Here is a 7,118-nt window from a genome sequence, read left to right on the forward strand (position 1 = left end):
GAGGGGAGGAGGAGGAGAGGAGGAGGAGGAAAGGAGGAGGAGGAGGAAAGAGGAGGAGGACAAGAGGAGGAGGAGGAGGAGAAGGAGGAGGAGGAGGCGTGCTTGGGTGGGGGCGTTTGTTCTGTTTTGCTTGTGTTCATGCAGGCGGGAGAGCCCGGGAAGGCGTGGGGAGCTGGAACTCAGCAGCCCGGGCGGCCAGCCCCCCCACCCCACCCACCCACCCCACCCGGCAGAAGGGCACCTGAAGACATCTGCCACCCGCCTGCCTGGGTCTCCCAACAGGGGGACTCCACTCCCCACGCCTTGGGGCACGCTGCCCTGGTCCTGGGTGCCCACCCGTCCCTCGGTGGGCCCCGTCGTCACCCACGTGTGCAGCAAACGCCCACCCACCCCCACCGTGTTCCGGGCAGAGCCGCTGCTGTGCTCGCCCCGGGGTGGGCGTTGTGGGCCCTGCGCCCCCTCGGCCGAGTGTCCCGTCTGGGGAGCTCGGCCCTGCTTTCTGGGGTCCGCGTGGGCCGCCGTTGCCTGTTCTTGTGGAGCTGTGTGTGTTCTTATCCGAGCAGTTGTCCCCCGGAGACCCCGAGCCGAGTCCCAGGAGAGGCGGGAAGGATGGCCGAGGGTCTGGCCGGCCCTCAGCCGTGAGGCGGAAGGAGGGACGGACCTGGAGCCGGGGCTGCGCGAAGCTCCGCGGGGACTGTGCTTGAAGTCCCACCCTGTCGTCATTTGTGACTCAGTTTCCTCGACGTGGTGCTGTTCTCTGCTGTTTCCCAGTGTCCCTCTGTGATCCCCTGCGAGTGCACATGGCCACTGTCCCTCGTCCCGGCAGGAGGCACGTCCTGGGGCCCTCGGGAGGGGAGAACCGGGCAGAGGGCCCTCCTCAGGGACCCCCAGGAAAAGGGCGTGTGTCGGGACCCGTGGCCTCGAGGGGCGGTTCCACGTTCTCTGTTGTAATTCCTTCTAAATGGTTCCAGAAAACGTTCTCTTCAATAAAGTTCATTAACTGTGTCCCCGAGTCCCGTTTCTGCTGGCGGCAGCTAGGGGAGTGCTGGGGGCGGCGGCCTGGCACCCCGACCCTGGAACGGCTGTGGGGTGTGGTGGGGCAGGGCCCAAGAGGGGCTGTGGGGTCCCATAGGCGGGACGGACCGGGGACAAGTCGCTGGTGGGTGGGGCGGTGGCCCTGGGAGCCCCCAAGAAAGAGTGGGCAGGGGTGGGAGGGCGGCTGAGAGATGGCGGGCAGCAGCCCCATGCCTGGGATGACCGTCTAGTATCGCTATCTTTTTAATGCATCCTTAGTTTATTCCCGTGCATTTCCCGTGTCTTGAACCACTGTTCCAGAGCTTTCCCACGTCGTCGGTGGAAGCCGGCTTCGGGGCGGAAAGAACCCAGAACCTGTGCGCCTGCGCGCCCGACCCCCGCGCGCCTCGGGCAGTGCGGACCATCGTGTGTGCCCCTGCGCGTGCGCGCCAGAATCTCGTCTGCGCCTGCGCGCGCCGCCATTTCCTGCCTCCGCGGTCTCGGCTCGCAGTGCGTGCCGGGAAATCCCACGGTCTGCAGCGAAATGGCCGCCCGGGCCCGCTCGGCCTCGGTGGTGCTTGTCCCGTTGCCGTGCCCGCGACGGCCCCTAGGTGGCGCGCGATGATCGCGAATGGGCCCGGCGCGCTCGTCCCCTCCCCCGCGGGCGCGGTGGCCGCGGGGACACGTCGGGGCCGGCGCCGGTTCCTCCGGGCGGGAGCTGCCGACGCGGGGGCAGCTCGGGGTCGGCAGGGAGCCCACGGGGTGCCTGCGGCCCGGCCGCCTTTTGCGGGCCCTGGGACACCGGGACGCAGTCCTCCCGAGCCTTCCGGGGGCAGGGGCAGGGGGCGCGCGGGGGGCGCCCGGGCCTCGCACCGCCACGGACCCCCGGCCACGGGCTCAGGGATGAGGACAGGGACGAGGGGCTCAGTGCCCTGGGGGGTTGAGGCCGGGGACGATGGGGACGTGGGCTCCGGGAGCGCGGTGTATCTGAGATCATGGAGCCTGTCTTTGTTATGGATGAAAACGGAGGATAAGAGAAAGGAGGGGATTGTCGTAGTCACAGAGTTGTAGAGCCAGGGTTCTGAAGTCTCGGTGGCTCCTGCCAGCAATGCTTTGGTAACCCTGGAGGTGGTGGGAGGGCGACGTTGCTCAGGTAGACTGTCCAAACGTGGGGACATTTTGGACCAGGGCGGGTTGGATAATTCTGGAAGCGTCCCTAGTGTCCAATATTTTGTCCCACTTTCTGCCTCCTGGGTACCTGTGATGATCCCCTAACCACTTCTATTATGTTTTGAAATCTAATGTTACTATTCCTACCTGGATGAGCCCCCTGTCAATGTTTAACTAAATTTCCACTGTTACTCTGGGGGTGACCTGATTGTCACCACAATGTCTTCCTGATCTGCTGAGGCTAAGTCAAGCAGATTGTGTGCTAGCACTGGTGCCAAGCAGCTGAGATGGCTCCGTTTTATCTCTCTTCCCACAGTCAAGAGTCTTCCTTTCTCCCTTATTTGATTTTTATTGCTTCCAGGAAACCCCCTTGCTGACTATTATTTATTCAACACGCTATTTAATATGCGTGGCTTGGTCCTGGGAGCTTTACTCATTCAAATGTAATGAACCGGCTGAACTTGACCAAGTAAGAAAGAAATTTAATATCTTTTTTTTTCCAGTTTTCTTCATCAATGATTTCACATACACTCGTTCCTGCTCCTTGACATCATCTCAGCTGCTTCCATGGCCTTCCTAGGGTCTCGCAGTTAGAAGAGAAAACTCCTTTTGGATAACTGACTCACTTTTCGTTATTAAAAAGTGCAGTCTGCTCCAATTTAAAATGTAAAAGCGAATGCTGTCTCAGAGCCCTGCAGTGGTCAAAAGGGAGCAGGATGTATATTTTCACTTTTCTTCACTTCCTTCCCACCCTTTGAATTCTGGGTTCCTCCAGGATCCAGGCCAGGGAAGAGGGGGTATAAGGGGAAAGATGCCAAATCGTATAGGCTGGCACTGTCGTACTCTAGTCCCTTTCTGATGTGTGTGACTCACTCTTGGATGATCTCTTGTGTTCCCCCATTGGCCTCTACCAGGAGAGGTACATCCCGTAGCCCCTTACTGCTGGGCTCCTTTAGCATCAGCACTCCACCCTCTGATGCAGGCGCCGTCAGGGCACCTCAAGCCCAGCTCCCTTCCATGGTGCCTGTCCAGTCCCCAGGAAACTCATACCTCCTGGCCTTATCAAAAGGTGGAAGTACTTCCTGCTCAAGGGCTGACCCCTCTCTTCACCCAGGCAGTGCACGTTGTTCCAGCCATGTCCCCCCCCCCCCCACTTCATATTCCTTTCAGCAAGATAGATGCATGCAAAAATCTCCACCTTCTTGTATACCCTCAACTCCTGGGGATACCTGTCAGGCTTAGCAAAGCAGGCTGGAAGTTCCTGCAAGTAAGCAAGCCCCCAATTAAAGAATAAAATGCCAGTCTTCCCTTTTTACTGCTGCCTCCAGTCTCTAGCAATGGTTCCTTTGGAGCCCTGGCCTCAGCTGGCCTGGCAGCCTTGGTGATGCACTGCCCAGCTCTGCCTTCAGGAGAGAACCTGTGAGGAGTACATGGGCTGGCAGCCTCCACCTGTGGCACCTTCCAGATTGGCTGCAGCATCTGAGCTGAGGTTGTGTTGTTCCCAGGCAGCCACTGCTGATGACAACATGGATGGGCCTCTAGGGCCTAGCTAATTAGGGACTCCCAACTCAGGTGTTCATTTTTGGGAAATCTTTGGTCTGGCTGAGACTTTGTTGGAGTGGCACTGCATTCTGAGGCTCTTGCTCCTAAACCTCCTCTCTCTCTCTCTCTCTCTCTCTCTCTCTCTCTCTCTCTCTCTCTCTCTCTCTCTCTCTCTCGCTCACTCGCTCTCATTCTCTAGTTCCCTCCCTCCCTCTCTTCCAGATGTCTCTGTTACCAATTGTGGGCCCTGCATTGCAGTACAAACACTCTCTCTACCTACTCCTGCTCCTTCTCCCCCAATAAAACTCATGCATTCCTAACTTAGTCTTAGTGCCTGCTTCCCAGAGAATGCAAAGTAACAGAGTTGATAACCAGAAGTGATCCAAGAAAACCTATGACAAGATGGGCTTTGGGGACTGGCTCAGTCACCACCTGCCTAGCAAGGAGGACCAGCCTGAGTGGTATGTGGGACAAGGGCAAAGATAGTCCCTGGCACTAGGAGGCCTTGCTAAAAATTTCACTAGTGGTGACTTGGGAAAATGTCCCAATGGAGAAGGATTCTCTGGCCAGATAAGTTGGTTATTTGAACGTTCCTGGGGGATTATTCATATAAGGACCAGGCAGTTAGCTGTTTGTTACCAGGTTTCATCAAAGTATGTTAAATCATACTTTGAAAGGTATGGTGAGAGCCAGAGAGCCTCTTAAGTAGCTTACCTTACCCCCTGCAGGAGAGTGGACAAAGTTGAGGAGAAAACAGGATCTAATAATTAAGGTGCAGGAGCTTTAAAAAGAATCAGTGCTCAACCAAGGTAGGTCGGTTTTGCTAAGGTTAGCAAAACCTGAGATCCTGAGAAATGGGAAGAGGGCATCTAGGTGATGCCCCAGAAAACCAGCTCTGCAGATTCCCCTGAACCCTCAGAGACTGCATAACTGGATCACCCTTCCCTAGTAAGAGCCAGCATTCCCCCCACGCAGGAAGACACAGCAGAGGCAAAGCAACAGGTAACCCCTTTAGGAGCTGCTTCCACTCCCTCTCTTGGAGGCCGGGCTGATAACCAGCATTTAATCCCAGCATAACTTGGCTAGGGATGTACAGGGCCTGATAAAAGAGGAAAGAGATTATACACCAAGGGATTTGCCAGAATTAGGTAGTATGTACTGGCAGGAGATGGGAGAATCCGTGGATTCTCAAATAAGACTGGATCAGCTTGAGTTCCTTGATTGGAGGGCATGCTCTTGAGATTCAGGATTTAGCACCCTGACAAGGACCCCAGAGGAAGGGGAAACTCAGGTGGCTCTTAGAAGCCTGAAAAAAGTCCAGTCTGAGCTAAGTGGAGTGCCTGAGTTGCCATAATAAATGATGGAGAAAGAAAGGTATTAACAAGGCTCAGGAAAGTGATCATGCTGGGAGGGATGTACACGTGAGGCCAGGAGACTTCCAGAGGATTGTGTTCCACAGGACAGCCCAAGGACAACCCCACCCCCCCATGAAGGCTGTCAGAAATGTGCCAGTGAGAGGGACCCGGTGTCACTCAAAAGCTCAGCAGTAGCTTTATTTGCAAGCCAGGGATGACCATAGGGGATGTGGTCATGGAGCTGGGCTCATTACGATCCATGGGGATGATGAGCTCTGGACGTAACAGAGGCCAGGTGGTGGCACATAACTACCAGAAGTCAGGAGGCTGCAATTACCATAATGACTGGCATGATTGGAGGGTCAGCCAAGGGGGCTTGACACACACAAGAGGTTGAGGAGATGGTTAATAGAGCATGGGATTCCCAGGGGCAAAAGAGATGGGCAGCTAACATGCTACCTAAGATATACAATCCAAAGAAAGGAAGATTGGAGGAGCAACCTTCTGCCATCCAATGGTGTGAAAGATGGAGTGTAGGGATTAAGGCCAGTCCCAGTGAAAGAATCACCTGAACTCTTGGGTTCTGGAGCCACCTGCCTCAGAGAATTGTATGCCTTTCTAGAAAAAGCTTCTAGACTGTTTCTGGATGCATGTGGAGGCAGAACACTTGAACATGGGACACCAAGGGACCAGGCCCTGGAACTTCCCATTAGGAGCTGGGTCTTGTCAGACCCACCGAGTCATAATGTTGGATGGGCCCATCAGCAGTCCATCATATGATGGGATCCAGCCTGAGCAGGACCAGAGGCACAAGTAACCCCCACATCATCCATCACAATTATACCAGTGCCCCTCCTGCAGCTCATGCCTATGGCCATGTTATCCCATATGATTACCTGAAAGAAGAGGAGAAGGCACAAGTTTGATTTATGGATGGTGTTTTGGTTTGCTAAAGCTGCCAGAATGCAGTATACCAGAAATGAGTTGGCTTTTATAATAGGGATATATTAGTTTACAAATTTGCATGAAAATGTCCCACTTAAGGCATCAATAGGGTGATACCTGGACTCTAAGGCAGGCTGCTGGCATCCAGGACACGTCTGTCACATGGGAAGTCACATGGCTGGCATCTGCTGGTCCTTCACTCCTGGGTCCCGTTCCTTTCAGTTTTTGGGTCCAGTGCCCTCCTCTCTGAGCTTCTGTGGGTCCTCTCTTAGCCTCTCTCTCTGAGCTCTCTGGGCTTTTTCTGCCTTTTATCCTCAGAAAGGTCTCCAGTAAAGGATTAAGACCCACCTTGAATGGGGTGGGTTACATGTCAACTGAAACACCCTAATCAAAAGTTCCCACCCATGATAGGTCTGCACCCACAGGAATGGATTAAAAGAGCATGGCCTTTTCTGGGGTACAAAACAGCTTCAAAGCAGCACAGATAGGCTGGTTCAGTACTTGGGTACAAGCTGAAAATGGGCAACAGTTGCATTCGAGCCATACTTGGGGGTGGCCATGTAAAACAATGGAGAGGGAAGACCTTCCCAGTGGGTGGCGCTGTGAGTAGTGCACCTAGTCACCCACTTCATGTGGAAGAAAGGAGAAGTGGCTTGGGGTAAGAATATACATAGATTCCTGGGCAGTGGCCAATGGCCTCTCCAAGGGCCAAGAAGGAAAAGACCAGAAGATCAGAGGCAAGGAATTCTGGGATAGGGGCATATGGATGGGCATATGGGAGTGAGCCTGAAGGGAGAATTTTTTAATCACCTGTTAATATCCATCAGAAAGCATCAACAATTGAAGAGGAGCTGAACAACCAAGTAGACACCATGACTCGGCCAATTGACATTAGCCTTCTGGCATCATCAGCCAGTCAGAATTGACATAATGGGCACACAAAGGCAGTGGCCACAGTAGGAGAGATGGATTCTTTGTGTCCAGAGACCAGCAAACAGGACAGGTCAGCCACTTGGCATGGGTAATTGACCCTCATCAAAGAGGAGGTAGGACTTCTGTACATTGGTGCCAGGAGGAAGATGTGGGGGAGCC

This window comes from Choloepus didactylus, chromosome X (genome assembly GCF_015220235.1).
Source record: "Choloepus didactylus isolate mChoDid1 chromosome X, mChoDid1.pri, whole genome shotgun sequence".
In the NCBI taxonomy this organism is placed as follows: domain Eukaryota; kingdom Metazoa; phylum Chordata; class Mammalia; order Pilosa; family Megalonychidae; genus Choloepus; species Choloepus didactylus.